General features: G+C 59.8%; 1 protein-coding gene across 5 annotated transcripts in view; it reads right to left on the bottom strand.

Annotated features, from left to right (window-relative positions):
• ADGRG1 (adhesion G protein-coupled receptor G1) overlaps window positions 1-12,082 on the bottom strand; it is a 40,519-nt gene extending 28,437 nt beyond the window's left edge. For 3 of the 5 annotated variants that reach the window (XM_082606171.1, XM_082606170.1, XM_082606167.1), the window contains exon 1: window positions 4,247-4,507. The gene's annotated coding sequence lies outside the window, so the exon portion shown is untranslated. Of the gene's footprint in view, window positions 1-4,246; window positions 4,509-11,986 lie in introns of those variants that run through there. The other 2 variants (XM_082606168.1, XM_082606169.1) reach the window with 2 other exon arrangements.
• Window positions 12,083-12,566: the final 484 nt, after the last annotated feature.

Genomic DNA, 12,566 nt, shown 5'->3' on the forward strand with positions numbered 1-12,566 from the left:
CCCCACCCCCAGGCCATCTTCCTCTAATGCAAAGGCCTGTTCCCTGGTGCCTGGAAGTCCTGCCAGCTCCTCCAGGGCTCAGCTTTTATCTCGGCCTGCCTGGAACTGCCAAGTGTACCACAAACCGCCTGAGCCTGAACCAGCGCCAGCCCAACTCCCACCACCTTGGCCTCCCCACCAAAGCACAAGTCAGGCTACAGGTGGGGGTGGGCAGAGTCCTGCTGATGCCCAGGGGGCTCCAGCTCTCTTAGGGCGGGGAGGCAGGAAGAAGTGCCCCCAAGTTATTACACGTTATCTCTGGGCCTCAGTGCACCCATTTGCCCAAGGGGGAGGTCATAATAGTAAAGGCTAACATATGGGCCATGTGCTGTTGTAAACACTTTACTGCATTAACACCTTGATGCTCAAAACAGCCCCCTGAAGTAGACACTATTTTATCCACTTTTTCCAGATGAGGAAAATGAGGCAGACGCCCAAGTTCACACAACCCGAGAGGAACAAAATTCTCCCCAGAGAAGCAGCCTTGTTATCTCTGTGGGTCCTGTCGCCCCAGAAGAGCATGGGCTTAGGAGCGGCAGGGATGGGGTTCAAGACAAGGGCACATGTCCTCGGGCCCCCAGCACAGACTCTGGCCTGGCTGAGGAGCCCCCTCCCCACTGAGGGGGGCAGGAGAGCACAGTGAAAAGAGCCCAGACTCTGGAGATAAGAGGTCACTCCTGGGTAAGCCTCCTGTGCCTCAGTGTCCTCATCTCTAAAATGGGCACATCAGGAGCTTGTGCCTGGTAGGAATAAATGTGTGTGCAGGGGCTTCCCTGGCGGTCCAGTGGTTACGACTCCATGCTTCCAATGCAGGGGGCCTGGGTTCAATCCCTGGTCAGGGAACCAAGGTCCCACAGGTCACATGGCACGGCCAAAAAACAAAACAAAACAAAAAAACAAAAACATGTGGGCAAAGCGCTGAACCTAGGGCCCGGCAGAGTCTGAGGGCAGGGAGGGTCCAGGACTGTTCTAGCCCAGCCGAGCCACCAGGGAACCAGGGAGAGCTGGGGGCTTGAGGGGCCTGCAGGGGGTGTCTCAACCCACTGGTGCCAGTGCAGGCACCGGGCAGGGATCAGAAAATGTATGTTCCAAGCTCTCCCCCTCAGCAGCCCTGCCCTGACCCCCAAATCTACAGGGTTCCCCATGGGTCTCAAGGAACTCCTGATGAGGCGTGAGGACCAGACAGGTGGAGGGCAAGCCTGGGAGGCTGGCGCCCAGCCAGGACCCCACCCCACCCCGTTTGAGAGGTCCCTCTGTGCCAGCCCCACCCTGCCCCCACTTGCCATCTGCCTGGTCACCGGGGTCCTGGTCCCCCCAGCTGCTGCATTTGCTCACGTGATGCCCCATCTGCTGTGAGTCAGAAGACAGGTCCACAGGGCCACCCCGGGTCAGGGTTGTGGGTGCTGAGCCTGCTCTGGTTCTGGGTGGGCTGGCAGCACTGAAGTTTGGGCTGTGTTGTCACATTTCCCTCACCAGCTCTGCCCCTGACTCTTCACTGCATCCCTGAAAGGGGCGCAGTTCCACCACCCATCACCCACACGCAGCTCTTGTGGAGGATGAAGTGACTTGGCGCCCGGCTCAGCTAGAGCACCATCCATGTGGCCCCCTTCACGGCTGTCCCTGCCCTGCCCCTCCCAAATTTGTCATGCCGGGCCCCGCTGGGAAGGCCACCCCCACTACACACAGACCCAGGCACAGCCCCGCCGCCCCTTTTACCTGCCCTTCTCCTGGGCTGGGCGACCACCGCCCCTCTCTATCCCCACAGCCATGAAGCTGCCCTCCAAGTAGAAGCCTCGGGCCTGGGGCAACCAGGTCAGTCCTGCATCACAACCCTGCCCTCCTTATCCAGCTGGGGTGGCACTCTGGGCACCCAGACCCCACCTGGCACCCACCTGGCCTGGCTGCAGTACCACCCAAGTCTTCCCGCCATCCCTTCCCCTGAGAGCAGATTGGGACCTGCCAGCCTGGCACTCCAGGTCCCCAAAATGACCCATGCCGGGTCTCCAGTGCCATCGCCTGCTCCACTCCCCCCAGTTCTCATCATTCCCAAACCTTTTCCCATGCAGTTTCCTCTGCAAGGAATGCCGCCCCCCTCTTCCCTCCAATCCCCATACGTGTACATCAAACCCTCCTCCCCTCCCCACCAGCACCCAAGGCCGGACTCTGTGCCCTCTGCAGAGCCTCCGGGTCCTCCCAGGTCAGGAAGTTCTCTCCTCCTCCACCAGCAAGCTTATCTCACTCGTCAGCCTCAGATCCTGCCTTGTTTGTGTCCCTGGCAAGATGAGGGTGTCCCCGCCAGGCTGACCAGGTCCTGCCCAGTGGCCCAGGACACCAAAGCTCGCACAACAGTGCAGCCTGCCCAGCACAGCCTCCGCCTCCCACACCACACGTGGAGGCGTCCTTCACGACCCTGACGCTCTTGGAGCCAAGACTGGGACCATGGCAGGCAGGGAAGCTACTAACCCACCCCACATGCCCACTTAGCAGCTGGGCAAACTGAGGCCCAGAGAGAGAGATGCTATGACCAAGGTGGGGCTGCATCTCAGGTCCCTAGAGTCCCTGCAGTAAAGGGGCTCAGATCTGGTCCCAAGAGCTAGTCCTGCCCTGGATATTGGCAGGGAAGACCTCACGGGACCCCTGGCCTGGGCTCTGGGGAACCAACTCAGCAGCTGGTGGCTCTCACTGACCCGAGACGCTTCTCCCCACTCAGCCTCCAATCGAGAGGAATCAACCCTCTGCCCTCAGGGTATCTGCAGCAAGGGGGCAGGGACTTGGCTCTGGACCACCCAGACCCCATTTGTCTCATTCGCTGCTGTGTTCCCCCTCCCTAGAACAGTATCAGGCACATAGTAGGTGCTCAATAATTGTTTATATGAATAACTTCTGGGACTTCCCTGGTAGCACAGTGGTTAAGAATCCGCCTGCCAATGCAGGGGACACGGGTTCAATCCCTGGTCCAGGAAGATCCCACATGCCGCGGAGCAACTAAGCCCGTGAGCCACAACGACTGAGCCCACGTGCCACAACTACTGAAGCTCGCGCACCTAGAGCCTGTGCTCCACAACAAGAGAAGCCACCGCAATGAGAAGCCCACGCACCGCAACGAAGAGTAGCCCCCACTTGCCGCAACTAGAGAAAGCCCGCGCACAGCAACGAAGACCCAACGCAGCCGAAAATAAATAAACTAAATAAATTTGTTAAAAAAAAAAAAAACTTCTTTGGCCCTCTAGAGCCACAAAGGCTATTCCTTCCCACCCCACCTAGCCCAGGCCAGAGCTGCTCCAGGCAGGATGGGAGTGGGGTTAGGTGAGCAAGTGAGAGGGTCCTGCCTTAACTCACGCTCCCTCCCCGCCACTGCCTCAGTAAAATGAACACCAGCCCCTTCCCATGGGGCCATGAGAGACCCCCAACTCGTTATCACAGGAAGGAGGCTGGCTGGGGAGGCGGGGAGGAGAGGAACCAGCAGTTCCCAGTTGGGGAAACCCTATCAGCACCGGGCAGACGGGGGCCTGGGGTCTGGCGGTTAGTAAGTAGGGAGTACTCCAGCCCTCAGCCGCTGCTTCCCCATCTACTGCTGCTGGTTTCCTGGACGTTCTCTCTCATCCCAGGTCCCCCATGTTCAGACCCCACTGCCAGGACCATCTCCTCCTAAAGGTGGCCTGGGCCATGAAGAGCCAGACTGCCCCTGTTTCACTGGGGGGCCCCAGACGCAGCACCCAGGCAGCTGAAGGCAAGGCTGCCCTCAAGTGCCCATGCTCAGCCCCCTGCAGCATCCTTTCCTCCCCGAGGCTGGAGGCTGGCTTTCCATCCCCAGACTTGTTCTGTGACCTTAGGTAAGCCCCCTGTCCTCTCACAACCTTGCTTCTCCCATCTGTACAGTGGGGGCAGGAGAGCACAGTTATCTCACCACCCACAGAGCAGACCCAGCTTGCAGGGCCCAGTGACTCTATCACTTTGAGCCTCAGTTTCCCCAGCTGACAAATGGCTAGTGGCTCTGAGGGGTTTCATTCTCTCAGGCCCATCCCCTTCCCAGGCATCTCCCCGTCCATCCACTCCCAACTCTAGAGACCCCGCACAGCACTGCTCTTGTGGGCTAGCTCCCACCCAGATACCAAGACTTCAGCACCCCGGTCCACTGCCACCCCAACCTCTGCTGCACGCACTCCCATCCTTCCTCCCTCCTGCCGTCATGCCCTTGATCTGGTACCTGGTGACGGGTCCTGTGCGAGGCCGGGCAGCTGAACCGCCTTTCAAGATCCCCCTCCGAGGCTTAACCTGCCAGCTGCGGTCCCGATTCTGAGAGAGGTGGTGAGTGTGGAGGCTCCCAGCCCCTCTCCTGAGGCAGGGGCAAGGCAGGCAGCCAGTGTGGAGCCCGGAGAAGCGCCGGCTTGTGTTTTTGGGTCGGGGGACACCCCCCTCCTGCCCCAGCTGGGCTCCTCCCTCCTCCCAGCTCTGCTGGGGATGACGGGACCATACGTGAGTCACAGATTTCTCAGAGGGAGGCTGGGAGGGGGCAGGGCTGAGAGAGCCGAGGCGAGGTGGGGTCACTGGGGGATGCCCATGACTCAGCTCTGGGCAAGGGGGCACTTCAGCCTCACCCACCCCCAATCCAGGCAGACAGGTGCCGGGCTTCATGGACGGATGCTGGTGGGAGATAAGTCTTCCTCCTCGCCCTCCATCTGTTACTTCCCCAGGGCTGTTCTCCACAGAGTTCCCGCCGAGAGGCCAGGGTTGCTATGGCAACAGGCCACCCCGATGCTGCCCCCCCACCTCCCACCCCGCACCCAGGGCCGGCAACAACTGCCCTTTCCTGAAAGAGAGTCCAGCCTCCTCGGCAGCAGGCAGGAGCCGGCGCTGACTAGCAGGGCGGAAGGCACGCTGGGGAAGGGGGGTGTCAAGCAGCCTGGCATGCGGCCAGCCAGGCCACACGCAACTGGCCACCTGACCTCGACTCCTCCCTGAGCCTCAGTTAGTGCCCCCAGCAAAGGGATCCACCTCAGTGTTCCCCCAGGCACTCACAGTTTCAACATTCCAAGACTCAAGATCTGGATTCTGAGACCCCAGGGGCTTCTGGAAATGGCCTCCCAGTCCATCTGCTGGGCCAAAGGGGAAACTGAGGCCCAGGTGAGGAACCATTCCTGGTGGTTCCAAAAGCTCAGAGAGAAATTTGGAAATGGGCCGACGCCCCCATTCCCTTTCTGGTCACTGGTCTCTGTCAGCATTTCCCTCCCACTGCTAAGGTTCATGGCCACCCTGGGAGTCAGGAAGCTTCGGATGGCCCAGGGTGCCCCCCCACCAACCCTCCACGGAGTGAGGATCCCCGTCTTCCCTCATCCCTCCAATGTGAGCAGATGATTCCCAAGTCACAGATGCTGGAAGGATTTCACAACCTAATGAGGACAAGTGACGACAGCAACAGTAACAAGAGTAACAATAATAATGATTACATTTACTGACCATTTACTACATTCCAGACCCTTCCCTGGCACTGCTGCCACGGTGCCACAGGAAAACGTGTTGCTCAGACCAGCGCCTGACACTTGATGAGCCCTCAGGCAATATTCATGGTGAATGTAGTGATGCAGAAGGAAGAGATATGAAGCCCAGAGAAGGGAATTAACTTGCCCAAGATCACACAGCTGGGAAGTGGCAGAGATGGGATGGGAGCCCAGGTGGTCTGGCTCCACAGCCAGCTGTCCTAACCACTCATGAATTTAGCCTCCCCAGGGGGACCAAGAAACAAGGGAGCAGAAAAAGGATGGGGTGGAAAGGATCCAGGAAAGGATGGGGAGTCCCTTACATGCATGTCTTTGGGCAAGTCACCACCTCTAAGGTTCAGTTTCCCCAAGGTCTGTCCTTCAGGGCTGGGCCAGCTGTTCACTGGGGCAGCCTCAGCTGTTCCCCGGGGTCCAGGCCAGCCAGACAGCAGTCACCCACCCATACACACACACCCACATGCCACAGAGGGTGCTGGCCTGCAGGGCACAGATGGAGGGTCAGTGGCGCCACTTTGCGGTTGGCACGGGCTTGCTGAGCTGGATGTCCAAACAAGGGATGGAGAAGCCTGGAGCCAGCTGCCACTCTGGCCACCCAGGAAAGGCCTATGAGGTGGCCCGGCTGGGGCAGGAGTTGCTTGCCAAGCTCTACCTGCCCTCTCACCATCAGGCTGCTCAGAGACCTGCTGTGTGCTGGGCACTGTGCTAGGCTCCAGGGGGTGGAGACAACCCTGGTTCACGTGGTGGTGACACCAGACAGTCAGTTATCAGCACCTAGAGCCCCAGAGGGCTCTGAGAGTCAGAGGAGAGAAACCAAATAAGTTATTATTAATTACAACACTACCTCTTATTAGCATCGATACGTCTATGGGACTGATAAAAGGGGCTGTGTCCATAGGGTTCACTGTGTAAGACCTCTGCTCTCTGTGGATCCTTCTCACTGTATCCTCCCGACCCTGCAGGCTGGTCCCACTGGTATGTCAGAGACACAGCTGGTCTGTGGCTGGGCCTCCAGACCTGTGGGCTCTAACCGAGCACCTACCAGGTGCCAGGCCCCTGCTAGATTCATCACATCGTCTCCTCTGCCTCTCACGACAGCTGCTATCCTGCTCCACAGAAGAGGAAGGAGGCACAGAGAGGGCGAGGACCTTGCCCTCACCTTTCAGGGTCAGAGCCAGGGTTTGAACCAGGCTTGTCGGCCCTTGAGCCCCAGCTGGGTCTTGAAGAAGTGGTTTCAGTGAACAGAGACCAGCAGGAAGGGCATTCTGGGTAGAGGGAACAGCATCAACAGAGGGGGAGAGGTGGGACATGGAAGATATCCTTGGAAGGAAGTAGGATCTAATTAGCGGGGTAAGGGCAGATGGAAGATTCTGAAAGCATGGAGTTGGCCCTTGATGGTATTTCATCAAAGTTGCTGAGAAGCACTCAAAATGGTCCACAGACCTACAGCATGACCAGAGAAGTTGTTAGAAATCCAGCATCTTGGTGTGTCCCAGACCTGTTGAATCAGAATATGTATTTGAACAAGATCCCAGGTGGTTCCAGCATTTGTTTTTTGGTTTTTGCCACATCGCGTGGCATGTGGGATCTCAGTTCCCCAACCAGGGATCGAACCAGTGTCCCCTGCAGTGGAAGCATGGACCACTGGACTGCCAGGGAAGTCCCCCAGCATTTGTTAAAGCAGGAGAAACTTTGGTCTACTCTAGGGGCTGTACCAGCAATGATGGGATGGGATGTGGAGGGGAGGCCAGGGCCCAGCGGGGGCACTGGAGAAGATGGAAGTGGGTGGGAGGCTAGGGGGGAGACTTTGGTCCAAGAAACCAGAAGCAGGGCTAGGACCTCTTCTCACATGTGAGAGGGGTAAGATGTCAGAAACTGCCCTCAAGTATGTGGGGGCATGGGATGGGGTACAGATCTGGAAGACAGGCACAGTGGAATGGGGGTACCCTTGTGACATATTGGGGAACCCTCCAAACGGCAACTGGAAACACATTGCCAGGGCTCAAGGGTGAAGGGCTGGGGTCCCCCAAGCCCAGGGAAGGTCATAGACATTACTGGCTGGTGACGGTGGCCAGAGATGGGGTGGAGAATGCAGAAAGTTGCAGAAAGGTCTTCATTTGAAGGGATGGAGGAGGGGGGGTAATGCTACCACTTGGAGGTTGGTTCAGACTCTGGGCTCAGGCCAACGGGCTTCTGCTCCCGGCTCTGCCAGCCGGGGTGACTCAGGCAGCATCTCTCTAGCCATCCGCTGTCTCACTGTCAAGTGGGGATAATAAGAGCACCACCAATCGTAAAAATGAGGCCACGTATGTAAAGCTCATGGCCCAGCCCTGGCACAACCGCGTGCCCTGATGTATTGTGAGGGCTTTGCTGTTCAGAGCAGCCTGAGAAGGAGACAGAGATGGGGCTGCCAGGGAGGTGGGAGGACGGGACATCCGTGGTGGCCACTGTGACAGAGGCTTGGGCAAGTGGGAGGACACAGCAGGGCTTCTTTCTGGAGGCCTCACCCTTTTCCATCTCTAACTCTCCAGCCTGGCCAGCCTTGCAACCAGTGAAGAGCTGTGCCCATCTACAGGAGGAGTCATGGGCAACCACTGCCAGTGTGTAGGTGGGTTTTCATTGGACAAGGGCTGTTCGAGTTCAGGCTTCTCCCTTGCAAGCTGAGCGGCCTTGTAAATCACTGAGCACCACGCCTGGCCTACAGTAGGTGCTCGACAAAAGTTGGCCAGTGTCATGATTATCATGATTATCATCAAGTCAACACAAATGTCAAGGGCCCAGCAGTCCACCATTGGCAAAGCCCTTTCATGGCCAGCATCTCCTCTACAAACTGTGAATGACTGTTCCCGCTTAACAGAGATGGAAACTGAGGCACAGAGAGAGAACTTTCCTAAAGCCTCACAGCACATCAGCAGCAGAGCCAGGATTCGAACCCTTGTCTTGTGAACGTGCTTTGTGGCCAATGCTCCCAGCCACCTCCCAGCACATTCCCGTGGGAAAGCCTCCTGGCCGCAGGCGCGGGGGCAGCTGCAGTCCCATGATAACACCATCACAGCCATCCCAGGGCCCAGGGGGATGGCAATGCCCATGTGACTCAGCTGCCCTCACAAAGGGAACTGTGTGCCCAGTGCCTCAGGCCTGCCGCCCTTACCCACCACCCATCCCCCAGCTGCGGAAGGAGCAGGGAGCCTGACATATCCAAGAGGCAGGGAGAACTAGAGGCACCGTCAGCCAACGGGACAAGTCTAATGGGAGATTCAAGCCCAGGCTTGGGGTGCAGGAGGCTGGTGCCAGTCCCGGTGATGGAACGAAGGGCCAGGCAAGCAGAAGGGCAGAGACCGCCCAGGTCCAAGGCGGTTTTCTGAGGCCTTATTTGGAGCTCCAAGGACAGACTCAACCCCACTGGCTCTCTCGGGGGTGGAGCCCAGGCAGGTGCCCCACCCACGTTTACCTGCATCAGGTTTCAAAAGTACTGGGGCTTGTGGTCTGGGCTCCTGTCCCCAGCACTGACCTCTCTCCACCCCTTCCCCCTGAAGGCTTCAGACTCAGAGCCCATGCACCACTGTTGAGCTCTTACTGTGTGCAAGTGACTTGCATTTTCTCCCATGATCCTGCCCAGGAAACCTTGACCCTTTTGCTGAAGGAAGAGACAGGCTCAGAGAGGGAGGGAACCCAGCCCAAGGTCACACAGGATCTGACTTCAAGGCTTCCTTCCTCCCCCAATACCCTCTTCCTGGTTCCAGTGGCATCTTGACCACATGCTTACAAGAAGTGTCCTTGGACCTGCCCCAGACAGGCAGGCAGACAGACAGACATCCCCCAAACCCCATGGTCACCCTGTTCCTGCCCAGGAACATTATGCAGGGCCTTAGAACCTTAAAGTTCAGGTTGGCTGGGTCTCCAAGGGCCACCCCTGCTGACCTTTCCGGGAGGCGGGCATGGCTGGGTGCCCAGCTACCCAAGATAGAAGGTAGACAGAGCGGCCGCCTGCTCTTCCTAGGCATGACGGAATGTCTGACCTCAGCCCAGCCCCTCAAGTACACTTGGCAGGAAGGTGAATCCAGCCAGAACAGGCCACACTCCTGCCTCCCAGCCTTCAGAAGCCCCTGATCCCAGGGCAAGGGGCCCACCAACGACAGGCCACAAGCCCTCTCTACAACCCCACTCCCATGCCACCGGCCTGGACCACCCTTACTGCAGGAAGCAGGCACAGAGCCGGGTACCCAGAGGCCTGGGTTCCTCAGGTGAGACCCTAACCATCTGTAAACATAGGGCGCCCCTTTGCAGCCCAGGGGATTGGAGCCCGTGGGCTGGGTGGTGCTTCCCCACTCAGTCACTGAAGCTAAAAGTGCAGCCTTTCCTTGGGGTGTGACATCTGGGAGAACCACTCTTCCCAAGGGGACCCCTGGGGCTCTGCTCAGAGGCAGGTTTGCCTGGGGGAGACCCGGTGACTGGGAGGCTCCAAACTGCCCCTCACCGCCCCTCCCCACCAGATTCCTCCCAGCATTGCCCCCAAAGTCCTCCAAACAGCACTGCATGGGACCTGGCATCAAATTGTCCAGATCTGAGCTTCTGAGCCTCAGTGTCCAAGGGTGTAAAATGGGGCCGCGCAGGCTTGTCTGCAGCCAGGGCCTCCGGGTAGTAACAGGTACGGTCATTATCCCAGGCTCTCTTTTCAATGCAGATTCCCCCCATGGGAGGAGCAGAAGAGGCTTCTAACTCCTCCACAGGAGCCTCCCTTCCTGAACATGAGGGCCCAGACAGGCCATCCCAGCTGCTGCCGACGTCTCTGTGGTTGTGCCCCTTCTGTCAGTGCCCCCCACCCCAGCCCTGGCCCTTGAGGTTTGGGTGGCAGCTGCTCAGACACCCAAGACTTGGGCCAGGTGGCTCTGGTCAGGGGTGAGGCACCGCCACGCCCATGCCAAGGGAGGCAAATGAGGCCCAGAGAGGTTGAGCGACTACCCACCAGGTGGCACAGCAGTGGGCAAAGATGGCAGGTCTTGTTTTTTCTTGGGGTGACAATGTGCCATCTCGCTTGAATGTCACAGGCTTCCCAGGGCCCAGGCTCTCGACTCTGATGTCCCCATGTGTCCCACTGCCACTCCCGCCCCCCCCACCCACACACACATTCATTGGCGCCCAGCACAGGAGACACACCTAGTAGTTATAAAGAGGGTGCCTCAGTGTCCCCACCTGGCAACTGGGGCGGCCATCCCTTCTCTTTTGGTGAAATAAAGAGTCGTGTGTACTTTGTGGAAAGGCCAGCCTCGCCCCCAGAGACACCCCCAGCGCCTCTCAGAAGCACTGCTTCCCGCCTGTGTGTCTGGCCCAGCAGCCAGGGAGCCCCCCCGGGGTCTCCCCATACGTGCTGGGGCGCAGATGGCTTAGGAGGCGTAATGGGGCAAGGATGACAGACACTCATTAGCAGCGGAGGCCTAAGCAACAGAGGGAACACGGGGGGCCCATTTTGCTACCACAATGCCCCAGGGAGCCAAGTGGGTAGAGGCAGAGCTGGCTGGGCGCCAGCCCCCGCCCCCACCCCCCCAGCCACCCATCTCTGTCTGGCTGCCCAGTGGAGCCAGGAGCCTGGGTGTGTGGGGGCGGAGGTGGGGCTGGAAGGCTGCCGCTCCTGTCTTTGTTTTCAGACCTCTGCTCCCGCCACCTCAGTCCAGGTAGATAAGGAGCCAGCCCAGAGACCGCAGGCCTGTCTGAAGTTCCCACAGCGGGCACCGGCAGGGCCGGCCCTTTCCTCAGGATGGCTGCCCTCACCCTGGTGTGTGAGGCCGCCACCTAGGAGTCGCCTGACGGAGGCCTGGGCCGGGGCAGCAAGCGGCCATTTGGGGAACCGCTTGCCTTTCGCCTCCGGCCTCTGGCAGCCAAGGCCGGGAGGGCCGCGCTGCGGGCTGGAGGAGCCGCGGAGAGGCGGAGGGACCCCGTGCTGGCCAGAGGGGCAGGTACAGCCCCAGGCCTGGGCCCTGTTCCCTCTCACCTGGGGAGGCCGCCCTCCTGCTCCTTGTCAAAAGCCAAACGACCTGCGCCACCAGCCCCCAAACCCGTTTCCGATGGGACCCCTGGTAGAAACAGGCTCTGGGCGCCGGGGGCACGCCTCCCGCCTCCCCGTCCAAGCACCGAGGTCTGCAGCCTCCCCTCAGCCCCCTCCCTTCGGCAGTCTCCTCATCCGAGCACAGGGAGCACAGCTCACACCCTGTGCCCTTCCCTGTGCCAACATGAGCACCACGTGAGCATGGCCGGCCCACACTCGGAGCGCCAAGGGGTGACCCCGCGACAGCCTGGGCCTCCACATCAGCGCACAAGCCTGAGCCCTTGCCGGGCCTCACACATGCCTTCAGGCGTGGAACGAGACCTGGGGGTCGGCCAAGGTCAAGCGCGCCAGGCTGGGAGCCACACTCCCCCATCTTCTTCCCTCCCCGGCCCGAACAGCAGCTTCTTACCTTCGGGTCTGGGCAGGCCCCGGCCGGACTCTGCCTGCCCCGCTTCCACCTCCTCCCAGGGCTCACAAGCACCCGACCAGAGCTCGTCCGGGCCCGGCGGCCCCAGGTGTGGCTCCGCCTGCCCGTGTTGCCCGATTTCCGGTGGCCTCACAGCTCCCGCCTCCCTCTCTCATTCCTGCGTTTCCCTGCAGGAGCGGACCTGGCCCCTTGGGTGCTGCATGCCCCAAACCCTCACCTCAGCCCTTAATGGGCTTTCGGCACCCCTACCCAGGGACCCCCTGGGCTGCTGGCCCACCGTGGCCCCCGAAAGGGCTCTGAGTGCCCCCCTCCCCGGGCTGGTGGGCGTGGCTGCCCCCACCGCCATATGCAATCACCAACTCTGAGAGCTCCCACCTGCCTCCTCCGAGCTCAGGCCCCACCTGAAGCCTGGGCCCAGACTCACCTGCCTGCAAGATAAACAAGCCAGCAACCAGCATCTGCTTAGAGGCAGGAGGCGAGGGTGGAGTGCGGGGTGGTGATGGGGACGGGGTGGGGGGCACGGTCCCTGCTGTCAGAATGTTGAGCTGACACAGACAAAGGA

This window comes from Mesoplodon mirus (assembly GCF_964341445.2).
Source record: "Mesoplodon mirus genome assembly, chromosome: 19".
NCBI classification, from domain to species: domain Eukaryota; kingdom Metazoa; phylum Chordata; class Mammalia; order Artiodactyla; family Ziphiidae; genus Mesoplodon; species Mesoplodon mirus.